At 42.1% G+C, this 26,824-nt stretch overlaps 1 protein-coding gene and 1 long non-coding RNA gene across 11 annotated transcripts in view; one reads left to right on the forward strand and one right to left on the reverse strand.

Moving 5' to 3' along the window:
• The window catches only part of DGKG (diacylglycerol kinase gamma), a 201,980-nt gene extending 177,180 nt beyond the window's left edge, over positions 1–24,800 (reverse strand). For 3 of the 9 annotated variants that reach the window (XR_003680567.2, XM_028491932.2, XM_028491924.2), the window contains exon 1: positions 24,503–24,799. The gene's annotated coding sequence lies outside the window, so the exon portion shown is untranslated. Of the gene's footprint in view, positions 1–19,048; positions 19,089–23,036; positions 23,105–24,502 lie in introns of all 9 variants that reach the window. The other 6 variants (XM_024124289.3, XM_028491912.2, XM_028491939.1 and 3 more) reach the window with 4 other exon arrangements.
• Positions 23,761–26,824, forward strand: part of LOC114486586 (uncharacterized) — an 81,758-nt gene continuing 78,694 nt past the window's right edge. Inside the window, exon 1 of one of the 2 annotated variants that reach the window (XR_008617133.1) lies at positions 23,761–24,150. This is a non-coding gene — a long non-coding RNA (uncharacterized lncRNA). The remainder of the gene's footprint in view (positions 24,151–26,824) is intronic. The other variant, XR_003680581.2, reaches the window with a different exon arrangement.

The following is a 26,824-nucleotide window of genomic DNA, read 5'->3' on the forward strand; positions in this document are numbered from 1 at the left end:
AGACTGCCTGAGGATCAATTTTCTGGCTCATTTCAGGAACCCAGGATTTAGTTTATAGAAGACTCTGGGCAGTCATGTGCCTCTTCTTCCACCAACTCTATAGAGCAGCAATGTCCTTTGGGGAATTACGTAACTATGATTCAGCACCATGGACAACAGCACCCAGACATGGCTATACCTTATTCTGACCCCTGACAATACGTCTCTGGATGGCCCCCTCCACCTCAGAGGTGTCTAGCCCCCAATTTGAAAAAACCTTATTAATAATGGTTAACCTTTACAACATGCCAGACTGTCCTAAGCAACTTACATGACTTATCTGGTTAACTACTCCTAACAACCCTAAGAGGTAGATAAAAATATGCCCATTTTAAAGATGAGGAAACTAAAGAACAGAGAGTTAAGTAACTTGTCCTAGGTCATGCAGCTATGAACTGATAAATATAGGATTCAAATCCAGATAATCTAACTCTGGGGGTGGTTCTTCACCATTATGCCATGTGACACAAAGATAAAAGGGGCAATGAAATCATATGACAGCACTTGGCATTAGATAATCACCAAAAAATATAAACATATTTGTAATAATTTAAAAATATTCTGATTTGAGTAAAAGCACAAAATCTAAATCTTTGCTCTTGCCACACAGTATCTGGTACCATTATTTTAGGCTGGGAAATGTCATTTGTTTTTAAGCTCATTTAAATCATACTTCATTGGATAGAAACAATAATAAGGCATTATGGCCATCTTATCAAATTGTTACCAATTTTAAAATAGGGAACATCCTTGTTGCTAAGAAAGCAATGAAATAGAAACTCTCCTACACTGCTGGTATTGAAGTAAATTAGCCAAAATAACACTATATATCAATAGCCTCGAAATGTACATTTCTGTGTAATTTTACTTCTGTAAGTTTATCTTAAGAAAGTAACTATGGATTTTTGAGGTAGTGGTCAAGACGGTGGAGTAGGAAGACCCTGAACTCATCTCCTCCCATGGGCACACCAAAATTACAACTATTTACAGAGCAACTATTGATGAGAAAAACCAGAAGACTAGCAGAAAACATCTTCTACAACTAAATATATGGAGAGGGAACCACAATGAGACAGGTAGGAGGGACAGAGATGCAGTGTGGTCAAGACTCATACCCCTCAGTCTGTGACCCACAAATGAGAGGATAATTACAATCGCAGAGGTTCTCCCCAGGGAGCGAGTAGTCTGAGCCCCACATCAGGCTCCCCAGCCTAGGGGGTCCTGCACTGAGAATATGAGCCCCCAGAACGTTTGGCTTTGAAGGTGTCGGGGCTTACTTTTGGGAGATCCAGAGGACTGTGGGAACTAGAGACTCCACTCTTAAAGGGTGCACACAAAATCTCACCTGCCCTGGAACGCAGGGCAGAAGCAGTAATTTGAAAGAAGCCTGGGTAAAACCCACTTACTGATCTTAGAGAGCCTCCTGGAGAGGCAGAAGGCAACTGGAGCTCACCCTAGGGACATAGACACTGGTGGGAGCCATTCTGGGGGGCTTGTTCTACCACATGGACACTAGCGCTGGCAAGGGCCATTTTGGAATCCTTCCTCTATCTTATTAGTGCCAGGACCCAGTTCCACCCACCAGCTTTTCAGTCCCAGTGCTGAGATGCAACCAGCTGGGGAGAGATACAGCCCCAATCATGAGCAGGCCTGCTGCCTTAAGACCCCCTGAGCCCACAGCTGTCCCAGGACTGCCTCTGTCCACTAGAGGGCCCAGGACCTGGCCCTGAACACCAGTGGGCCAGCACTAGCCCAAGGACCCAGCTCTACCTACTAGTGGGCTAGCACTGGCCCCAGGACCTTGCCTCACCCACCAGTGGGCAGGCATCAGCCCCAGGAGCACTGCAGCCCTGCAGCCTGCCATACCAGGACACAGCCCACCCATCAGCAGGCCAGCACTGGGCCCACTGGGCCCCGGCCCTGCCCACCAGTGGGCAGAGTAAGCCACCACTAGCTCTGGGACACCTTGGGTCTCTCAGCCAGCCACCTGGGGAACCAGCCCTATCCACCAGTGGGTTGACACCAGATTTGGGACACCTCGGACCCCACGGTCAGCCATGTCAAGAACTGGCCATGCCCACCAGCAGGCCAACACTAGATCTGGGACCCACAGTTACCTATTCCAGAACTCAGCTCCACCCAACAGTAGGCCAGCACTAGCCCTGGGAAATCCCAGGGCTCCAAGCCAGCAGCCTCATGACCCAGCCCCACCCACCACTGAACAGCAGCCTCTGCACAAGGCAGGGCCTGGCAAGCAGCTAGATGGGGAGCTGGCCATGCCAACCAGACCACCCATTAGTCAGCCTGCCACAACGGAAGGACCCATGCAGCCCACACAGGGGGCATCCCTAGAGCATATAGTTCTGGTGACCAGAGGGGAGTGAGCTGCTAGGACACACAGGATGTCTCTTACAAAAGGCCACTTCTCCAAGGTTGGGAAACATAACAAATACCAGATTCATAGAAATAAAAACAGCAAATTAGGCAAAATGAGGCAACAGAGGAGTACGTTCAAAACAAAGGAACAAGTTAAAACCCCAGAAGAAGAACTAAGTGAAGGGGAGAAAGGCAATCTACCCAATAGAGAGTTCAAGGTAATGAGAGTAAAGATGTTCAAAGAATTTGGGGGAAGAATGGATGAACAGAGTGGGAAGTTTTTAATAAAAAGAGTTAGAAAATATAAAGAAGAACCAAACAGAGGTGAAGAACACAATAACTGAAATGAAAAATACACAGAAGGAATCAACAGTAGACTAGATGAGACAGGTTAGTGGAAATCACTGAAGCTGAATAGAAAGAAGAATAAAAAGAAATGAGGACAGTTTAAGAGATTTTGGACAACATCAGATGTACTAACATTCACATTATAAGGGTCCCAGAAGGAGAAGAGAGACAGAAAGGGGCAGAGAACATAATTGAAGGCATAATAGCTGAAAAATTCCTTAACTTGGGAAGGGAAACAGACATCCACGTCCAGGCAGCACAGAGAGTCCCCAAAAGGATCAACCCTAAGAGGACCACACTAAGACACACTGCAATTAAAATGGCAAAAATTAAAGATAAAGAGAGACTATTGAAAGCAATGAGTTACATACAAAAGAATTTCCATAAGGCTATCAGTTGACTTCTTAGCAGAAACTCTGCAGGCAGAAGGGAGTGCTATGATATATTTAAATTGGTGAAAGGTAAAAACCTAAAGCCAAGAATACTCTACCCGGCAAGGCTTTCATTCAGAATCGATGGGGAGATCTAAAGTTTTACAGACAAGCAAAAGCGAAAAGAGTTCAGCACCACTAAACCAACTTTACAAGAAATGTTAAAGAGACTTCTCTAAGTGAAAAGGAAAAGGCCACAACTAGAAACATGAAGATTATGAAAAGAAAAACTCATCAGTAAAGGCAAATATACAGTAAAGGCAGTAAATCAACCATGTAGAGAGCTAGCAGAAATGTTAAAAGACAAAAGTAGTAAAGTCATCTATATCAGCAATAAGTAGTTAAGTGATACACAAAACAAAAATATGTAAAATATGATGTCAAAAACAGTAAACATAGTGGTAGTGAGTAAAAACATAGGTTTGTTAAAATGCATTTAAACTTAAGAGATCAGCTACACAAAATAATCATACATATATTGCTATGTACAGTGTGGGGAATACAGTCAATAACTATGTAATATCTTTTTTTTGTTTTAGAAATTTATTTATTTATTTATTTTTGGTTGTGTTGGGTCTTTGTGGCTGCGCACGGGCTTTCTCTGGTTGCAGTGAGCGGGGGCTACTCTTTGTCGTGGTGCGCAGGCTTCTCATTGCGGGGCACGGGCTCTAGGCGCACGGGCTCTAGGCACACGGGCTTCAGGAGTTGTGGCACATGGGCTCAGTAGTTGCGGCTCTTGGGCTCTAGAGCACAGGCTCAGTAGTTGTGATGCACGGGTTTAGCTGCTCCGCAGCATGTGGGATCTTCCTGGACCAGGGCTCGAACCCACATCCCCTGCATTGGCAGGCGGATTTTTAACCACTGCGCCAACAGGGAAGTCCCTGTAATATCTTTATATAGTGACATATCATAACTAGACTTACTGTGGTGATCATTTTGAAATGTACAGAAATACCAAATCACTATGTTGCATAACAGGAACTAACATAGTGTTGCAGGTCCGTTATACTTCAAAAACAAACAAACAAACTCACAGGAGAAGAGATCAGATTTGTGACTACCAGAGATGGGGGTGGGGGGAGGGGGAATTGGATGAAGGTGGTCAAAAGGTAGAAACTTCCAGTTATAAGATAAGTAAGTACTAGGGTTGTAATGTACAACTTAATAAATATAATGAACACTGCTTATGTTATGTATGAAAGCTGTTAGAGTAAATCCTAAGAGTTCTCATCACAAGAAAAAAAATTTTTCTATTTCTTTAATTTTGTATTTCTATGAGATGATGGGTATTCATGAAGCTTATTGTGATAATCATTTCATGATGTATGTAAGTCAACTCATTATGCTATCCACCTTAAACTTATACATTGCTGTATGTCAATTATATCTCAAACTTAAAGAAAAATCAAAATTAAAAAGTGAGAATGTTTCTCATGAGCCATTATGGACAACTTAACAGAATTTATTACAAAGAGAGAAGTTGAAATTGTAGGATAGTGTATACAGTACAAAAAGGTGAGGAAGAATAAAATATAGATATATATCTTAAAAGAAGAAAGTAACTATGGACAAAAATAACAGCACTACCTCTGAGACTACTGTTAGTACTTCTCCAAGACTGAAGCTCTGAGGATATTTTTGGCAGTATGTTTATAATAGCAAAAAATTCCAAACAATTTAAATGTCTCACAATATGGGACTGCTAAATACATTTTGGTACATGCATCTAATTAAATACTATGGGGAAATGTCTTATACAGATTAAATGTCAACAGCCAAAAGTTAGTTAAAATATTAAACTGTAAATATTTCTAGTATGTGCTGAACTGTACCAACCAGATCCCCTTTTGGAAAGGATTTACTTCCCCAGCTACTTGGGAGTGCTGCTGGAAGACAGCTCTCAGCTGTCAGCCCTTTTCAGGCCTTAGCTAGAAAGATCTGCCTTGCCCAAGGTCATGCCCCCTTCCTGGGCAACCCACATACAATCACTGAATGATACAAATGGGAAGGGGCATAAGGGCCTGGTCCCCTCAACCCAATGGGAAACAACTCAGCAGGGCCATCCCAGTCCAAATTCTTTGCCAAATCCTGCTCTGTCCCATCCCTTCCACAAGTAGTGATCCCAAAAGCATTCCCTTTAAAATTAATATCACTCCTGCACTGCAATCTCCAACTCAGAATCTGCTTCCCAGGGAAGTCAATCTGCAACAATATGGTAATTTTTTAAAAACCCATATATTCTTAAGTAACTTCTTGTTTAAGAAGAAAGTGAAAATATGGAAGAGTTACATATCAATCTAGTAAATGTGCAGTTTGATTATCGGACGCTTGTAGCCTTAAATAAATTTCTTAGAAAACAAGGAAGACTAAAATAAATAAATCAAGCCTCCAACTCAGGAAGCTGGAAAAGGAACAAAAGAAAGCTAAATAAAGCTGAAAAGGGCAGCACTAAAGATGAAGGCTAGAGCCCACAACAAAACAAAACAACTGGAAAGTAAGTAAAATCAAAAGCTCTTTTTGCTGTTGTTGACAAAAATCAATAAAATAGACAATTCTTTGGGAGAGAGAGAGGAGGAGGAGGAAGAGGAGGTGAAGGGGGAAGAGGAGGAGGAACCACCAATATTAGGAATAAAAATGGGGGCATCACTATAAACGCAAGAGGTTTTATTAAATGATAGGAGAATAAGATAATCAACTTTACAGCAGTACATTTGAAAGCCTAGATGAAATGGGAAGACTTTCGAGAAAGCACTGGCACTGTGCAGCTCAGAGACAGGAGAGCTCAGCTCGCAATGGTGCGCACACGACTAATGTGAAAGGGCAGAGAAGAGAAAAGACTCGGGTTTACTAAGTGTACCTGACATGTTGGCACTGCAGGGAGGTACCGCTGAAATCGAAACCTCAAAACTCCTAAACTGGGCTTCCCTGGTGGCGCAGTGGTTGAGAGTCCGCCTGCTGATGCAGGGGACGCGGGTTCGTGCCCCGGTCCGGGAAGATCCCACATGCCGCGGAGCGGCTGGTCCCGTGAGCCATGGCCGCTGAGCCTGCGCGTCCGGAGCCTGTGCTTCGCAACGGGAGAGGCCACAGCAGTGAGGGGCCCGCGTATCGCAAACAAAACAAAACAAACTACTAAATTGGGTCTAATTTAAAGGAGTTTCTTCATGCTACAAGATTATTTCTTGTATTTTCAATTTCAATAAAAATTATAGCTAATGGATTCCTTAGTTCAAAATAATTAGGAGTATGCCATTTCATTTCCCCCAAATCTCTTCCAAACCCATGAGCCTTGTTCACTCAAGGGTGTGTATGGGTTGGGAGTGTCAGGAGACCTATACACCAGGGCCTGTGAGGTGTAAAGCACTTCTCGACTGTTCCTCTGCACCACTGGTTTCTGATGTGGAGAACAACATACCAACAGTATTCTATACCTAGAAATATAGATCTGTCAGAAAATAGAAAAGAGTATAACCCAGGAGTTCAACAAACCTGGGTCTGCATTTCCTAGATTTGTGGCTTGAGCACATTACTTATTCTTACTTCATCTCTCTGAGTCCAAGTTTCCTCAGCTGGAAAATGGGAATAGTAATATCACCTTGCAGAATAGCATTAAACATAATGAATACAGATTTCTTAGCACCGTGCCATAGGACTCCATGGATGCCAACTGCCTTCCCTTCTTTTTTATCAGATACAAGTAAATGTGCCAAGATCCCCTGATACCTTGCATGGCCTCATATAATGGAGAAATGAGTTTATGATGAGAAAAGATATGAATTTCAGGGTGAAAAATCTTAGATCTCAATTTAGGCAGAGGATGGAAGGGAACGATGATGCTTTTCAGAGCCAGCTATAAAAGATGAAATGGTATAAATTTTCACCTTCACCCCTCAGAAGCAATTAACGAATAAATCAAAAAAAACGATGACATGGGAACTCTGTGGCAACATTTGCCTGCAGTGGTTAGGAGGGGCTGGGTGCATGAGCTAGATTAGGATGCTGGAGGGTTTGGGAGATGAGCACAGAGTTAGTCATTTGGATGAACGTATTTAATAAATTACAGTCCAATTGGAGGGACTGGCCTCCCTGGGTGAATCACTTTGAACTAGACAAAAATAGCCAACAGAAAGCAGCCCCAACTAAAGAAGAAATAGTAGAAAGAGAAAAGTAATTTGATTTGATTGACTAACTCTATTTTGATTGGAGTGTGAAATCATATACTGAATTTAGTTTGGTCAGAAAGGCATCCTTTTGCTGATGGAATCACATGCATTTACACAGTCCTCCAACCATTTATAAGGTGTGACTTTTAAATATATAAATAGATCTACTCTCAAACTTATCTTCCTCCCAGCTCCACCTCCAAAACTGAATAACACAGATTTTCCTAACTTTTTCAATGTAAATGTCATTCTCCACATTCAGCGGGTTGATGATTGGTGTTATTTACTTTCAGCCTCCTTCCTCCTCCCAAAATTTCAATACCAAACCAGAAACCAACTTACCAAGTTTTGTTTTGTATTATCTATCAGCTCTGTCCCTTCATTTCATTCTTTGTGACAGCACCTCCAATTTCTGAGTAACAGCCTGCTCACTGGCCCCAGCATCTGCCTCTAGTCTTCAGAATTGTCTCACTCCATTTCAGTCTGCTCTGCATATGAATACTTTACTCTAGGAAAACCACTAGTTTCAATTATTTCCCTTCTCAAGAACTAAGAATTACTTCTTACTGACTATCACTTTGTGTCCGATTCCTTTTCCAGGCATTCAAGGTCCTTTATCATCTAGTCTGACCTGATGTCCCACTAGTTTTCGGCAAGACAGTGAAAAACTTGGGAATAGGGATGATGTTGTCATCCGTTCCTTCTGCTGACAGTTGGGATTCTGAGATTAAATGGAAGCAAACAGTGTCAATACTGGATGTAGTTTTCTGGGTCATGATTCACCATATGCTGAAAGGGGGAGTTCATATCTAGTAATGAAATGCTTGCATCTCATGAGCATGGGGTGTGGGGGGCATGTATTTGCCTAGAGACTGATGAGCAAATGATCAAAGAGCTGTAATAACACTACAAATCAATCTAAAGTGTAGAACACTACGAATCAATCTAAAGTGTAAAACAAACAGGAGAGGGGAGGTGCCTGGTGACACACACAAATATATACACATGTACACATTATTACAAAGAGTACTATAAACTGTATTTAAGGACTGGCATGTCTATATGACAACATGGCTTTGGACCAAAAATTGGTTTATGATGGATATTCATGACCCTAAAGATAGAGCACGTAAAATATCTCATGAGTGAGCAGAAAAGGGTGAGGAACAGTATATCATCATGAGCATGTTCTACCAGCCTCTTGACCACAAGGAGGAAATGAAGGGTGCATTCCTAGCCCCTACTCTTCTGGCATGAGGGAAGTTGGAACAGTGAAAGGGAACTCATGCTGGCTAAACGTTTGCTGAAAGCCTCATTTAGCTAAAAGAGCATCAGACAAGTGTTTCTATTTCCCTTGTTGAAATGGAGTAAAGAAGTCTAACTGGATGAACTCCTCTGGACCTCACTCTGACCAACAGAAAGACCCTGCTTGCAGAAGGATGAAGCCAGCAAAAGAGATATCTTAGGAGAAAGAAGCTACTCCAGCTCAGAGGTCATTATTGTCAAGGAGAAGCCAGGCTGTAATAAACAGCCAGGACCTTTAAACATAGGCAGACACAAGAGGGAAAAGGAATGGTTCTTAAAAAAAAAAAAAAAAAAAAAAAAGTGCCTGCAGGACTAACCCACGGGTTCATAACTGAAAAGGACGTTTAGAGATAAGGAAGAGGGAAGGCCCACAGTCAAGCAATATACAGGAAGATGGTACAAACTTACATGAAGTACATCATGAAAAAAATAGCTCAGAATGATCTGAAAACATTAAGTGACCAAAACAAAGAAACAAACTAACTAACCCAAAACACTACTGACCAAACAATGTTTGAGGGAAGTTTGGGGAGTGGGCTGGTTAATTCTAGAGCAAGTAGAGCAAAAGATAGCTTGGTCTACTGCTTGGGACCAGGATGACCAGGCTCTTTAACCACTGTTATTTGATCTTTGAAGAATTTTGGAGAACAACAACAGCAACAACAAAAAGCCAAACGACTAGAAACAAGCAAACTAATCTTCATTATCAAAACAACTGGAAGAATATGGATTCTACAAACTATAAACAGTGTGAGCATAATATTAATCTTGGCCAAGAGTCCAAATCATATTTTAATGATTTTAAAATAAAAATCACATGTAACCTCACCACCAAGTATAACCACAATTAACATTTTGCCATAAATTATTTCTAGAATTTCCCTATGTATGTATGCATACACTTTTATTTTTAAACTCTTTTAACCTCTTTCTGAGTTTTTTCACTTATTTGTTTATGCTGACCATTATTTGGTGTTACTGAACATCCTTCTACATAAAGTATTATTTTCCATGGCTACATAGTACTTTATTATATAAATGGACCATAATTTATTGCTTGTCCCCCATGTTGTTATTTATTATTATTCATTTCTAATGGTTAGAGACTGTGACCTTTATTATTTCTGTTTTAAGGAACTTGCAGAGATTTTATTTGTAACCTAATACAGAGTTAATTTTTGTAAATGTTCTATGAGCCCTGGAAAAGAAATTTCATTCTCTGTATTTTGGGTATTATACAGCATGTACTTTCAAAATCATTTTCATAATATTACATAATTCCTCCATTTATTTATTTTGTTTCTTTACTTGATATAGGAAAGCCCTAGAGTGGCATTTTGAAATCTTTTACCATGATTGTGCTTTGAATGCAACATTAATTTTGCATCTATCAACATTTATTGATGCATCTATTTCCATAACAGTGTATCTTCACTGTGAATTGGACTATTCAGTTATATAAAACCACCCTAATTGTCTTAAAGAATTTGTCCTTGCTAGAGAGGGTGTGGAGAAAAGGGAACCCTCCTACACTGTTGGTGGGAATGTAAGTTGGCACAGCCACTGTGGAAAGCAGTATGGAGGTTCCTCAGAAAAAATAAAAATAGGATTACCATATGAGACAGCAATCCCACTCCTGGGCATATATCCAGACAAAACTATAATTCAAAAAGATACACGCACCCCTATGTTTAGCCAAGACATGGAAACAACCTAAATGTCCATCAACAGATGAATGGATAAAGAAGATGTGGTACATATATACAATGGAATACTGCACAGCCATAAAAAATAATGAAATAATGCCATTTGCACCAACATGGATGCAACTAGAGATTATCACACTAAGTGAGAGATTATCGTACTAAGTCAAGTCAGAAAAAGAAAGACAAATACCATATGATATAACTTATATGTGGAATCGAAAATATGAACCTATCCATGAAACAGAAACAGAATCATAGACATAGAGAATAGACTGGTGGTTGCCAAGGGGGAAGGGGGATGGGAGAGGGAAGGATTGGCAGTTTGGGGTTAGCAGATGCAAACTGGTATATATAGAATGGATAAACAACAAGGTCCTACGTATAACACAGGGAACTATATTCAATATCCTGTGATAAACCATAATGAAAAGAATATGAAAAAGAATATATACATATGTATAACTAAGTTACTTTGCTGTAAGGCAGTAATTAACACTGTAATTCAACTATACTTCAATTAAAAATAAATAAATATCCTGAAAAACATAAAGTATTTGTCTTGAGTTGCATTTAGTCTTACACTAATATCATGACTTTTGCTTTAGTGTTTGTTGGATCTGCCTGCTATACCTTTTCTCAGCATTTTCTTTCTTTTTTTTTTTAAACATCTTTATTGGAGTATAATTGCTTTACAATGTTGTGTTAGTTCCTGCTTTATAACAAAGTGAATCAGTTATACATAAAGTGAATCAGCTCTATGTATACATATATCCCCATGTCCCCTCCCTCTTGCATCTCCCTCCCACCCTCCCTATCCCACCCCTCTAGGTGGTCACAAAGCACCGAGCTGATCTCCCTGTGCGATGCAGCTGCTTCCCACTAGCTATTTTACATTTGGTAGTCAGCATTTTCTTTCAATCTTTGTACACTGTTCTGTTTTAGGGATGACTATGGTAAACAATATATGGTTGAATTTTAGTTTTGGACCCAATATGAAGACCTCTTAAAAATGGGTCATTTAGTTCATTTATGTTAGTTGTTATCAATGAAGTATTTGATCTCATCATTTTCATGCTCCTTTTAATTTTTTTTAATGCTTCCTTGCCATCTCCTTTATTTTTTGTCCTTTGTCATATGAAGTATGTTTTCTTAGACCCCTTGGTTTGGAAGATAGAATAGTGGGGAAAAGAATTCTATAATTATTACTTTCTTTTTTTTCTTTTTTTTTGGCCGTGCCATGCAGCGCAGCATGTGGGATCTTAGTTCCCAGACCAGGAATTGAACCCACGCCCTTTGCAGTGGAAGCGCAGAGTCTTAGTCACTGGACCGCCAGGGAAGTCCTGATAACTATTATTTTCTAAATTTTAAATGTCAAGAATAAAATGAATCTCTCATAGTTGAACCAAGGAATTCAGAACATTTTATTTACATTGTCCCATCCTGTCCTATATTCTCCAGAGAAACACCAGCCTTTTCAGGATTTTAAAAATGTTATCTGGGGTTTTAAATCTAAATTTGTTGTTTCAAAATTTTGTGTAGCAATACATATCTTCTCTTTGAATATATTTTACTTTTGCATACAATTTAAAAACTGGATTTACAATAATTATTTAGACATTTCTTTTTAAATTGGCTTCGGTACTGATTGCCTATCCTTTATAACATTACTTCCTCTGCATACTTGATTTGATTTTCTATAGATTAAACTCTGCTCATTAGTTCCACCTAATAGCCTTTAATTCTGTAGTTGGGTTTCAGTTTCCTTGCCATCCTTCCATACCTCATTCATATCTTTGCATACCATATTTCATTATCACCTCAGCTTTTTCTTATTCTCTTCTGATTTGTAAAGGCCATGGCTTCTTGCCCTCTTAAGACAATTCCAGTCTCCTAAAATGTTCTTTTAGGTCCAGCTGGAGAAGCTCATTCATTTTAATTCTGTATGCTATTCTCTCGTCTTGCATTTTCCTTAGTTCCTCTCTGTTAAAACATTTATTCTTTCTTAAAGAAGGAAGCATTCCACAGACTTGATGCTTGTCAAATAACAGGTCTTGGGTCTTGTTCTCCCTGAATGTTGAATTATTAGTGGTAGGTGGATGTGCACAGATCCCAGGCAACATCAAGTTCCCAGAATATATTATCCTAGAGTAACTCTAGTTTTATTTTCCTCTTATTGATAGAACAAGTTCTACTTTTTGGAATGTATCACAATTTTCTTTACAATGTCACCAAAATTTCCCAATATTGCATAAACATTTAAATAGATATATGTTCATTCTTGAATGTGAAGGAGTATATGTCCATTACATCAAGTTTCTTATACCCTTAAAATTCTTTACATATTCATTTGTTTTTGTCACTCAGAATGTTGAAGATTGGATAGAAATATGTTGTCTCCCTCTGTGATTGTGTTTTTGACAAGTTTATTTTATATATTTTGGTATTTTTATGTTATTCAGAATAAAAATATTCACAGATGGTATGTCTTCTAATGGATTATATCTTTAGCCACATTTAATGCATCGCTGGATGTTTCCTGCATTAAATTCTACTGTGTCTAACACTACTCTCCCTTCTTTCTTTGGTTAACATTTTCCTGGTATATCTATACTCTTTTTCTCCCCGCTTTCTGTCCCATTTTGTTTAAAAGAGCATATATTTAGAATTAGTTTTTGCCCAATCCATGTTTCTTCATCTTTTAATAAAAATGATTAAACCATTCGTACTTAATGTAATAATATGTTTGACCTCACTTCTATCATCTTATTTTACACTTTTTTTTAATGTTTCCTTGCTATTTGCTGTATTAGTTTTTAACCTTGGCGCTAACGTGCCAAATCTTCCTCCTAATTTTGAAGTTAAACATGGCACTTCTAGTTTATATTCATCTACTCTCTTTCTTATTTAAAATTTTATTTAAACTTATATTTTTCCATCTATGTCAACAATGAAACAATATTCATGTTGCCCATGATACAAATGAGGAAGTTAGCCCTCTAAGGGTTTTTGGTTGGTTTTTTTTTTCTGGAGTAATCTGAGTTTTTAGACCCAGATTGTTATCATTAAATTTCTTATGTATTTTTTTTATTAAGAATGATTTTTGACAGTTGCATTGTTTTGTAACCATATTAACAACATTTAAACATTAAGTCAGTGTTTGACTTGTTTCATTTTTCACCTCATATCTTTTATATCTCATCTTCTCCATTCTCAAACTTTAATGTTCATTAATTTTCTTGTTGATGAGAGTATTTGCAGTAAATACTTTTTTTCAGTTAAGGATTTTAGTGGTCTACTTTCTGGGTACTTTTTTTGGTCTGAAATTATCTTTTCTTTTTCTTCACAAATTACTGAAGACAGAATTCTGGGTCGTAATTTTATTACCACAAAATCTGATAGCCATATATCAACTTTCTTCTGACATTTAGTGTTACAGAATGTCTGGCACATGCTTATTTTTTTTAATAAAATATTTTTTTCTGACAGTATAACAACAGATTTTTTTATTCATATAAACAATTAACTTTCATCAGAATATAGCTTTTATTTTCTCTGGTAAACAATGAACTATTCTGAACTGAAATCAGGAAAATACTTTTCTATATTTTTTATTATAACTTATCTTCCATTTCCCTTTCTCCTGAAAAGTTCTGTATTTTTATATTTAATGTGTTGAATTCTAGCCTCCATTTTTTCACTCATTATTTCATTTCTTTATGTATTTTCTATCAGTACTATGAGAATTTACATTCAGTGTTGGTTTTCTGCATTGTTCTAATTTTCATGCTTCCATTGTATGATTTGAATTCTGCAAAATATTTTTCATTTTAAAAGAGGTCAATTTTCCTAATCTCACATTGCTCCCTTTTGATAGTTCCTGCTACATCCTCTTAAATCTCTGTATATACAACTTGGAGATTTTTTTTTAAAGTTTCTCTCTTTTTTTTTTAGTGTCTATTTTATAGGGAGACATTAATTTTGCATTCTTATATATCTCCTTTCTTTTGAACTACTAAATACTGTTTTCATAAACTTCCACCATGTGTTGATTGAAAGTGAGTCCCACGGTCCATCACCATGTGCGCTGGCCAAGACCTGTCCGAGGCGGCAGTTATGTGATTGAGATTTGTTTTCCATCGCCTACCTGTCTAGCACTCCTACAGTCCTTGCCACTTAAAATATATATATTTACTTTTATAAATGGTGGTAAAACATACATAACATAAAATTAACCATTTTAACCATTTTAAAGTTTACAGTTCAGTGGCATTAAGTATATTCACATTGTTGTGCTACCATCACCACCATCCATCCACAGAACGTGTTTCATGTTGCAAAACTGAAACTCTGTATGACTAAATGATAACACCCCATTCTTCCCTTCCCACCCCCAGCCCCTAGCAACTAACATTCTACTTTCTGTCTTTATGAATGTGACTATTCTAAATACCTCATATGAATGGAATCACAGTATTTGTCCTTTTGTGATTGGCTTATTTCACTTAGCATGTCTTCAAGGTTCATCCACATTGTAGCATGTGTCAGAACTTCCTTCTGTTTTAAGGCTAAATAATATTTCATTTTATGCATATGTCACACTTTGTTTATCTGTTTATTCATCAATGGACACTTGGGTCACTTCCACCTTTTATCTATTGTGAATGATGCTGCTGTGATCGTGGGTACGCAAGTATCTTTTCATATACTTGCTTTCAATTCTTTTGAGTATATAACCAGAAGTGGAATTGCTGGATCATACGGTATTCTATTTTTAATTTTTTGAGGAACTGAGATACTGTTTTCCATAGTGGTTGCACCATTTTACAATCATACCAACAATAAACAAGGGTTTCAATTTCTCTATAGCCTCAGTAACATTTGTTATTTTCTGGTTTTTGTGGGGTTTTTTTGATAATAGATATGCTAATGGATATGAAGTGTTATCTCATTATGACTTTGATTTGCCTTTTCTTAATGATTAGTGATACTGATCATCTTTTCATGTGCTTACTGGCCATTTGTACATCTTCTTTGGAGCAATGTTTTTTAAATCCTTTGCCCATTTTTGAATTGGATTGTTTGTTTTATTGTTGTTGAGTTTGGGGAATTCTCTATATATTCTGAATATCAATCCCCTTTCAGATATGTGATTTGCGAATATCTTCTCCCACTCTCTGCAGTCCCTGCCGCCTTAACTTAGAAATGCCTGGTGAAATTCTGGGCTCCCACCCCACACTTCATAATCAGAATCTCTAAGGGGAAAGTCTCCAGGTAATTGGAATGTAAATGAAAATTCATTCAAGAACTGCTGGGTTGAGTGCTGCCTTGTGAGCACTTAGAAGAGAAAGCAAGGATACTTTGGAACTAACCAAGTTTTACTCAGAAGTCATAGCAGGTGATTCCTAAGTCTTTCTGACAAGTCTATTAGTTATGTAACTCAGAGAATGTGGTAGACAGAGGTTGTAAGCACAGGATATTTGACAAAGTTTCCTATGAGCCTTGCAGGCACGAGGGAGAAATCACGTGTTGAATGCAACGACAGGGACAGTATGCCCAAGACCACGGATGGAGTGCAGTGTCCAGTGTAGGTTCTGACACGTTAAAGTGATTTTTAGAGAAATTGTAACGGAGTCATAGGAGATTTTCCAGAGGAGGTTAAGAATTAAAAACCCTGTAATTTGATAAATCACTGAGGGAACTTCTTGTTTAGCAATGGTTCTTAACTCTGCTGAACACTGCTGTCACTTGGGGACCTTTAAAAAAAAATAGGCCCAGGCTCTAACCCCAGAACAATTAAATTAGCATCTCCTGGATTGGGACCCACAACTGATATTTTTGCAAAGCTCCCCAGAGGATTTTAATGTTTAACCAGCATTGAGAACCACTGGTCTAGAGAAAAGGACCATGTTGACAAATTTGTGAGGCTCTGATATGGAAGAGGAATACAAGAGTTTCTGTAAAAACCCCCATGCTTGACCACTCACCTGGCAGAAGTGGGCATTGGTCTAGCTGGGTCAGCAGATGGCTATTGGCACAGCTTGCCTGTCAAGCCCAGACTCTAAATGCTGTGAGAAGTCTCCTCCCTTTGTTAAAAAGGCATGAATCTCCTTGATATGGATTTTTCACATACTGGCAGTACATGTATCAAGATAAATGAAAATTGACTCTCCTGTGATCTCGTTGGCTCTTGTGGTTTCACCTACCACTTAGACTCATGCCTCCCCAATGTTGGGTCTCTAGCCACATAGCTCGTCTATTAACTACCTCTCCAACTGCATCTCTCACCAACATTGCAAATTCAGCAGGCCCCAAACTGAACTCATCAATAACCTCACTCCTGCTCCTTGATCCTCTTGGTTGATGGAACCACTATCCTCCCATATGCACAAGGTAGAAGGCCTGGGAATTGCCCTAGGTTCCTCTGCCCTCCTCACTACCTTCAGATCCACCTAATTACCAGTTCTTTCCTGATTCTGTCCCTTCCTCCATCCGTACTACCTTGTCCAGCCCTCATAGTTCTAACTTCCAAAAAAAGCCTCCCAATGGGCAGCCCTGCTTCCTGTCTTCTCCCCTCCCAACACTGCAGCTAGAGGGGTTGCTCTAATGTTAAAATCTGATCATGTCAGTTCCCACCTAACATTTCTTGGTGGCCCCTCACTGTCTATGAGAAACGATCCACACTCTTTAACTTGGGAGACAGGACTCTCCTGTCCGCATCTCTAGACTCATCTCCCATCATTTCTCAATGCACAGTTTTTGCTCCAGCAACACTGGAGACAAGAGCTGCCTCTGAGCCTTGGTTTACACTGTTCCCTCTAACTAGAATGTATGACCTACACTCACTTCTTCACTTAACCTTTAGCCAGCCTTTGGATTTCAGCTGAAGCCCATCTACTCCAGAGAGTTATTACCTGACTTCCTTGGTCCAATACCTTCCCAGGCTGGGGAGGTGACCCTCCTCTGACTCTCATCCAAAGGTAATGCTGCATGATTATCTGTTTCTGTCTCTGTTCTACCCAGTTCCACCCAGCTCCTGGAAACTCGTCCTGTGTCCAGCACAGAGAGGGTTCTCAATAACTATTTGCTGATTTAATGTTGGTCAGATGATTGAGTGAATCTCCTCAGGGAGATTCACTCAATCATCTGAGCGTTTGCCTGGCATCTGAGCATTTGCCAGGATGTGCATGATTTAGGGATTAGAAACAGTGGGGGCTTTGGGGCAGAGCAGGAATTTCCCCAGCCATAGAGACGTACGGCTACTGGCTTTCTAATTGTTGAGAAGGATCGTTTTGTGAACTGCCAAAGCCTCCTGGACATCCTGGCATGAGAAAAGGGCTGGGACTGTCTTCTATCAGTAGCTGTCCTGATGTCAGGTTCTGGGAGTCATCGACATCCTTGTTGATGAGACCTTGGGATGGGGAGTGTGGGGGACTGGATAACAGCACTTATTTTGTGTGTCTTTCAAGGATTCTGGAAGAAACACTCTGGCCCTCGGGGGGGAGTGAGAGAGCTTTCTCTAGCTCCTTCACGTTATCTGAAGGGCAGGGGCACCGAGGCAGCTGGTAAAGTGCTGTAGGCTGCTGTCCCAGAGCACAGAGGTGAAGAAACGCAGCAGGGAATGAAAACGTTTGGGCCAAAACATTTCAAGAACTTCAGCATCTAAGGGTCAAAGTGGCCTTGCTGACCTCTGGCCACTTGGTACTTTCACACCAGATCAGCCAACAGGAATGTGAAAACTTGGTTCCTGTGTAGATGACACCATCTATGCCTTAAGCAAGAAGAAAACTTTACATGCAAACTCACACAGAAAGGAGTGATGGGCCCAAATGGTCAGCTGCTACATGGCCCCTGAGTTTTAGCCTTCATCACTTTTCTTGCCATAGTAGACTGTTCTACTCTTCGCAGCCTCTGCTTCGATGAAATCACACTAGTGAAATGAGGCCCATGGCATCCAAGCTACCTGCCTCACACTCATGATTAGAATCATGAGATCATGGATATGAATACACTGTTATCTTTCAAGTGGGTACATGTGTAAAGGACAGTTATTATTGTGATTTCACCATCAAAAAGTTTACAAACAATATATGCTAGAGAGGGTGTGGAGAAAAGGGAACCCTCCTGCACTGTTGGTGGGAATGTAAATTGGTACAGCCACTGTGGAGAACAGTATGGAGGTTCCTTAAAAAACTAAAAATAGAGCTACCATATGATCCAGGAATCCCACTACTGGGCATATATCCAGAGAAAATCATAATTCGAAAAGATACATGCACCCCAACGTTCACTGCAGCACTATTTGCAATATCCAAGACAAGGAAGCAACCTAATAAATGTCCATCAACAGAGAAATGGATAAAGAAGATGTGGTATATATACAATGGAATATTATGCAGCCATAAAAATGAAATAATGCCATTTGCAGCAACATGATGGACCTAGAGATTATCATACTAAGTGAAGTAAGTCAGACAAAGGCAAATATCATATGATATCGCTTACATGCAGAATCTAAAAAAATGATACAAATGAACTTTTTTACAAAACAGAAACAGACTCACAGACTTAGAAAACAAACTTATGGTTACCAAAGGGGAAAGGTAGTGGGGAGGGATTAATTAGGAGTTTGGGATTGACATATACACACTACTATATATAAAACAGATAACCAACAAAGACCTACTGTATAGCACAGGGAACTCTTCTCAGTATTCTGTAATAACCTAGATGGGAGGAGAATTTGAAAAAGAATGGCTATATGTATAACTGAATTACTTTGTTGTACACCTGAAACTAGCACAACATTGTAAATCAACTATACTCCAATATAAAATAAAAATTTTAAAAAAAGTCTTCTCTTACTTAGTCCTTTTCTCTCTGTGCCCTTGTCCTGCTATGGAGATCTTTTGGCTCCATTTCCCACTTGGAAAATAAGCTTGCTTCTCCTTTCTCCTTTTAAATCATGATACCAGGAAAGAATCTTTAATTTTCACTGAGACATCAATGATTAAGAGGTTAATTCCAAGAGAATAAAAGAACATTTCTGCAGGAAACAAAGCATTAGGCTTCTTCAGCATCAGAGCTGGAAGGAAGGAGTATGCCCTGGACAAAGCACTGGGGAAGAATGGTGAGACCTTGGCCTGTCCTGGAGGTGTGAGCCCATGCAGGGCCCTTCCCCTTCAGATGGAGGATTCCTCATTTTGAACAGGAAGGCCTGGGACCAATTGCTTCCTTGGCTCCTTCTCTGATCTCATTTTTCAGTGATGCTAGAGACTCTTAGATCTGCCTCAAATTAATACAATCTTTTGGCCTTACTGAATATATTCCAGGGTGCCAAGACATCATGCAATTGAGATCACTGAACCACTCGTCTTAATCTGTTCAGAATCATAGAATAAGAAAGCCATTACCATCACCATTATTACCACCACCACCACCACCATCATTACCATCACCATTATTACCACCACCACCACCACCACCATCATCATTACCATGAACCACCATCACCACCCAACACCACTACTGTCACCATTACCACCACCATCACCATCATCACGACCATCACTATCACCATCACCCTCATGGCAAAGACAATTTTACTTTTTTAAAATGGGAAAAATAACTTATAAAAATGTCTGAGGTGTTGATGTTAATCCCAGGAAACACTGCAGAACAGGATGTGGAATGAGCTTTTAGGACTGAAGTTGTGATCTTGAGAAATCCACGTGGGTTAACTGCTAGTAGTTTATGTCAAAGTAACAAAATTGCTTCTTTGACAACATTATTAGGCAGGGAGATCACGGAAATACCAGTGATAAAGAGTATCTGGAATTTATCAAGACCTTTGATATGATTCCTCTGATAATCTTTTGAGAAAGATTAAGAATTATGGATTGAGTGATAGTACAAGTTAAATAAATTTTCTTAAAAAGTGCTATTTACTTATTGAATTAACATTGTCTTTCAGGAGCATATAGTGGAATGTCTCAGAATGCTGTAATATTCATCATTTTTTATTGATGACTTAGTTGAAGAGGTCATGCTCATCAGGTTTGGGGACAACAGGAAGCCAGCTGGAAGGGACAGTACATATGCTGGATAGTAGAATCAAAGCCAGAAATATCTGGGCAAGCTGGCAAGACAGACTGAATTAAACAAGATAAAACTGGAAATAAATGCAAGGGCTCTGTATTTGAGTCCCAGGTAGCATCTGTACAAGCATGGAAGGGCAGGGGGGTGGCAGGCAGGGGATACAGTTCAAGAGTAAGTTTAAAAGACAGCTGGGTTTTTTCAGCCGATACTAAACTCAACAGATGTTACTTGTATAGATTGCTAGTTCAACCTGACAGGGTTTTAAGAGAAACACGAGATGTAGAAAAAAGGAAATGATAATCTCACTCTACTTGGTGCTGATTAAGCATCCCTTGAAATGCTGTGTTTTATTCATTAAGAATAAAGAAATTAGGGAAAAATGGGGCAAGAGTGATAATGATAGGACAATACTGGAGCCAGTGGCCTATGGGGCAGGATGTTGCAGTGGGAAGGGCAGGGGCCAGGGAGTCGGGAGCCAGGTTATGCCAATAATTGGTGGTGAGATCCTAACCAAGCCAGTATTTCTCTCCGGGCTGATGATCAGCCTCCCTGTGGAGAAGCACAGTGGGTGGTGGTTGGCTGGCCTGCTCTCCTAGGTTCTGGCCCTCTGGTCAGACCACACTATGGGTGGGTTCCTTTCTCCTGACGTCACACCCATCCAAGGACAAAACCTCTTGAGTCCCCAAGCAAAATTTTACACTCTTGAAATGCTATTAACATTGCAAATAATACCAATATTTCCCTTGGGAAGCCTTCAAGAGAACCCTTTCTCTGACTTCCTGGGAAGCCAAGATGATGACAATTCACATTTGCATTATCACACGTGATATTTACTGAGGCGGTAAAGCAAAAGCCCTGAGAAAATAGGCTTTGAAATCATAAGGGCCTCAGTTAAAACTCAGCCTCTCTACTACTAGCTTTACAACCACTTACTTAAACTTCCCGAGACTCAGTTTCCTTGTCTGTGAAATAATGTTACCACCAGGCTTGTAGTGATTTGAGTCTGAAGTAAGACAATGCATGCACAAAATACAGCACAGTGAGGGGCACAAAGTAGGTGGCCAATAAATGGTATAGCTAATGTTACCACTACATTTACTACCACCATCCCTCCTCCTCCCCTTCTTCCTCCTCTCGCCAGGCAATGTGTTGGTTGCAGGGGATACTGTGGAAGACAAAATTCACACCTCTGTCTGCACCAAGCTTACAATCTAACCAGCACTGTCCAGTAGAACTTTCTGCAATGATGGAAATGTTCTATATGTGCATTCTCCAATATGGCAGCCGGAAGCCATATGTGGCATTTAAGTGCTAGAAATGTGACTAGTGTGACTGAGAAACTGAAATCTTAATTTTATTTAATTTTAATGAATTAAGTGAAAATGGTAGTAGTCACATGTGGAAAATACACTGCACAACCTAGACAGCTTTCAGGTGTATTTCTGAGACCAACCAATCTGAGCAGAATAAAGATGCATCGAAAGAGAAACGCACATCGAGCACCCAGTCCATTACCTGGAAAATTCTCTACCACAAAATTTCCCCTTTCGTATTGCCTAATTCAGTTTCTCTTCTGTGGCCACATTTTTTTCACCTGAGGACATTTTTTTGGATATGTATCACTTTATTTTTTATTGCATGATCCATAGTCACTAGCGGGGAGCGGCTGGGGTGGGGAAGGGAAGTGAGGCAGGTGAACTCTGTTACATATGAAAAGGTATCAACTCCCACTGTGGTTTGGTAGTGGAATTCTAATACTTGGTGTAAACAAACACTTCTTCGAAAATGGCCAGTATGTGAAGAAGCTGTTACTGATTGGCTGGGCTAGCTGAATTGGGCTCTGATAGGGATGTACCTTCCTAGGAGTGAGGGCTGTTCTAATTATTTGTGTGGAGAAGTGGGATGTTATGCCATTTACATATTTTACACACTAATCTGATTTGGGTGCAATTGTGGGTGGTTTGATTCTTTGCACACTTTTCAACTTCCCACATTTTCTACCTTCAACATGAATTACTTTTACACTAAAAAAGTATATCAGTGTTGCAATACAATAAGATTTAAAAAAAAAAAAAAAAAGAGTTTTACCACAACAAAAACGGTAGGGGCAGCCTCCCCTCTAGGGATCAGCAGTAAAGGGAAGAGCTGCTGCTTTATGGGTACTTTCCTGAGCAGAGACTCTCGAGCATAGCTGGGGCCTCTGGGAGTGCAAGGTTGGTGGGATCCTCCCCTACCTGCTGCAGGTGCTCTGCGAGGTTTGAGGGGGAGCTGGAACAGATGTCCTCAGTAGTCTCTCCTACCTCGGAAAGTCTAGGATCCAAGACGCTCTGATTGTTTATCATTTTCTCCCCATGTCTGGGTTGATGTGAACCAAACACTGACATGAGATTGTAAGGTGGCAAAGACCCATCCACTGGCTCCCTACTCCCACACCCCTCCCAGAAAAATGCTTGTAATAACGCCTACGGTGCTAGTCACAAACGTTAAGGGTGATCCGTAAAGAAAAGACTTGGATGGGAGGTACAGCAGGGAAGTTAGCTTAGCGGCAGACCCTGTATTTGATGAGTATAATTTACCTTTGGAACGGAGGCAAGTACAGCCCTTTTTAAGAAGACTAAGTCCCTTCCCACGTTAGGACACGGCCCTGGAATGAGAGGGGCATAAAGCACAAAGGAAAACAGTATGTGTGTGTGTGTCCAAACAGTGATGACACTTGCCCCCTATGATCTTATACCCTTCGCTGACAACGAGGGATGCCCTGTGCTCCAGTAAGCGACTCTGAGAGCTGTTTTTTAAACAAAAAATCCCAGGCACCGAAATAGCGACGTCGTCTCCCCCTTTCGAACCCGAGGGGCAGTTCCCAGCCCTGTGTCCTGACCGCTGCCCCTCATCAGCGACTCCCCCTGGTCCACACCTCCCAAAACAAGGTGCGTTCCCCCAAGTCCCGAAATGAAAGAAGGACAAACAGCCCTCCCAGGCCCTCTTCCGGGACAGCGAGGTCATCGTATGCTAATGAAGCCGGAGGAGACAGCCGCCCCGCGCCCGCCTGCGAACGCGCCCGCGGGTTCGCAGGTCTCCTGCGCGCCACTGCGGCGCAGCCACAAATCACCGCGCGCTGCTGCAGACCCTCCTGCCTCGCCGTGGGGAAAGAGGGAGGATGCGGGAAGGTCTGAGTCCCGCACCTGGATCGCTCACACCTGGGAGCTGCCTCCTGGCTCCGGTCTCGTGCTTCCCGCTGCAGTGATGGCACGGATGAGGACAGCGCATCAGAATCACCCGTAGGTCTTTTTCGAACTCCACAGCCCCCTCCCCAAATTCTAGCCCACTCGTCTAGAGGAAGAAAATCACTGAATGTGCAGGATGAGTGCACTGGTGGAGTTTTCGAAAGCCCCACAGGTGATACTAGATGCACGCACACACAGGAACACACATCTTGTGAGTCCGAGACTAAACAGGTCAACCCGACGTTCTCTCTCTGACCCTCCTCTCCTTCCGTAGCTACTCTTTGTAAAGGTCTCCGCGTTCTCTTCAGCTTCCCTTTACGGCCCCCTAGCTCGGGGGCTTTGTGGAGTCCCCCAAAGTCCTGGAACCCCGCGGGACGGTCAGACGCTTTGGCGGCCAGACGTTAGAAAAAGTGTCCCCGCTCTTTGCCGCCCTTGTGCACCCTGGAGCGCGAACTGAATACCAAAGGTAAGTCTAGAAGGGGCGAAATCTGACCAGTTGCTTCAGCAAACTGCGTGGAGCCAGGACGCCTCCCGCCCGCACACCTTTGAGGTTCGGAAGGTCCTCCCAGTCGAAGAGGAAGCCGGTGCGCCACCGCGGGCGGCTCCCCGTGCCCTCACCCTGTCAGCGGGGCATCTCCTCCGGCCGGGGCTGTGTGGCAGGTGGCTTCGTCGGGGGCGGGGTGGGGGGCGCCGAGGCCTTGTCTGCAGCTCCGTCCCCTGGCCACGGGACCGGCTCCCGCTTTGCTCCCCTTTTCCAAGTTGCTGCAACCCGCGCCCCCAGCCCGAGCCCCCCTCCACCGCGCCGGCCACGGTCTTACCTCAGCGTGCAACACTTTGTTGCGCGGTTTTCCGGAGCGCTCCTTCCTTGGGGTTTATTCCCTTACTTGGGAGGAAAGATGAACCGAGAGACTGAAAGGGGACCGAGGCTGGCGTCTGGGCGTCTTGCGGCCCGCGCAGCCCTCTCGGGGAGGGGGCTGGAGCTCGGGCGGCTCGGTGGGGGTTAGGCAGCGCCGGGGTCTCTGCCAGCTCCGGTACCCGCGGCTCCCGAGCGGTGCGTCTCGGCTGCCCGCTACTACGGCACTGCGGCGCCCTGCCCCTCGCAGCGGGCAAGTCAGGATGCCACGCTCCGAGCTGAGCCCTGCCTGCGGGCGCAGAGCCCGCCCCCCGCCACACAACCGCGTGCGCGCGCACACGCGCCACACCCCCGCGCGCGCGCTCGCACACACACGCGTGAATGCGGGTGGGCTTCGTGAGAGCCCGCGCCCCTTTGGTGGTTCGAGCACTTCTCACGGATAGGGCTTCGGTTTGGGAGGAAGAGTTAGAGGCTGAGTGGTTTGGAGAGGGTGCAGCAGTGGTGGGCTCCGCAGGGAGAGGCCAAAGGCCCGCTGACTCAGGGGACAGGGACAACGGTTTGACAAATACCCACATCTCAGCCAGGGCCTAGGCTGCCTCACTATCTCGACCAAGTCAAAGAAAAAACAAAAAATTAAAAGTCAACAAATACGGTCCGTTCCCTAGGCACTGTCTCTAGCATTCAAATCACTGCCCCTGCCCAGGGACGCATTTTGGAGGCTGGGGATTGGTGGCTGTTCAATCTGAAAAGCTTTCTCCCTCCGCAGGTATAGTGGTAACCGCCGCAGCTTACCGGAGCTGGGCTCTGATCGCTGGATCAGGTCTCAGGACTGAGGGTTAATTCCCTTTCTCCTTTGCTTTGAGGTGACCATGGGCTGTTTTCCTGCACAGCAGATAGACCCCTTCTTACTTTTAAAATGTAGAAAAGCACAAAAAAGGGGCTGGGAGTGAGGGGTAAGTGATGAGGGCCAACATTGGCCAAGGCACCACTCTTTTCATGACGTGCAGGTCTGTATGGGGTGACAGTGGTGGTGATGACACTCTCTTAGGCATGTCACACCAGCAGGGTGACTTCTGTCCATTTCACACCACATTTAGAGTCATCCGGAGTTTGGTCTCTCATCTGTAAAATATGTAGAGTTTACCAGTTTCCACAACTGAGAATTCTTTTCCGCCAGCAGGCAGTGAAGGTCCCCGGCTCAGGACTGCAGCCAAGAAAAACTTTCGGCAGATGCAGAGGCGCCAAGGGGCCCTGGGTGTCTGGGCATTTGGGGAAGAAGCCTCAAACATGAATGTCAAACAGCCCCGAGGACCCTGATGGTCAGTGTCCGTATTGGGCCATCTGCAGGCAGGATGAAGGGACACATGAGAAGTTGAGGCTCAGAGATTTCCCAAAGGTTCCAGAGCATAGTGAAGGCAGTGCCAATACCAAGAACCTCATGTTCACACTTCATCCTACCATTCACCTGTCATCTATCTATCATCCTGGCTTGGTTCTTAAAGTTCCCTTCAGCTAGACTGAAATAATCCTGGTGCGGGTGCTCTCAAAGTTCTTTTATCTTTTCTTGTTTTCCTTTCACTCACTGACTCATTCATTTCTTGACCGTCTGTTAAGCTCCTGCTGTGTCTTCAGGCACTTTCCCCTGACTGTAGTCCTGGGCCTTACTTGGGAAGAAAGAGGAAGCAAGAGACAGAAAGGGCTTAGAACTGTCCCTGTCCCTGATAGAGGAAAAGGCTGGTCTCAAACTTACTGTATGTATTTTCACTGTGCTAGGTTGGGTGGATGTAGAAGACAAAATCCTTGCCTTCTGAACCACATTCTCTGTGGAGGAAAACACACTTATACACATGTCACAAGAAAACAATTTTGTTCTGTCTAATCCTGCCTCCTTCCAAAGAAGGGGAAACTGAGAGAGAGCTTGTATTTGGCCGGGCATCATGGTGGATCTGGGGATGCATGCTTGCAGGTAGGGGTTGGGGCAACATGGAGTTATTCTGCCTATTTGAACAGGAAGGAAATAAGTTGGGTGGGAGGAATGGGGAAGACATGCAGAGACAGAATGCAGACACTTGGCTGGGAGTGCACTGAGGAAGAGTAACGAGAGAGAAACGTCCAGAACAGGGCTGCCAAGCAAGGATTTGGAGAACAGGAATGCTTGCAAAGATCAGTAAGCAGTCTGCTTACTGGGGAGAGGGGGCTCACTATGAGGTTCCTGCTCTCTACCCTTACTGTGAGATAAGTCATTTGTAAAGGCATTTGTTCCCCAATTTGTGAGCAGATTCCTTTG

The sequence above is a fragment of the Physeter macrocephalus genome, chromosome 1 (genome assembly GCF_002837175.3).
Source record: "Physeter macrocephalus isolate SW-GA chromosome 1, ASM283717v5, whole genome shotgun sequence".
Taxonomy (NCBI): Eukaryota; Metazoa; Chordata; class Mammalia; order Artiodactyla; family Physeteridae; genus Physeter; species Physeter macrocephalus.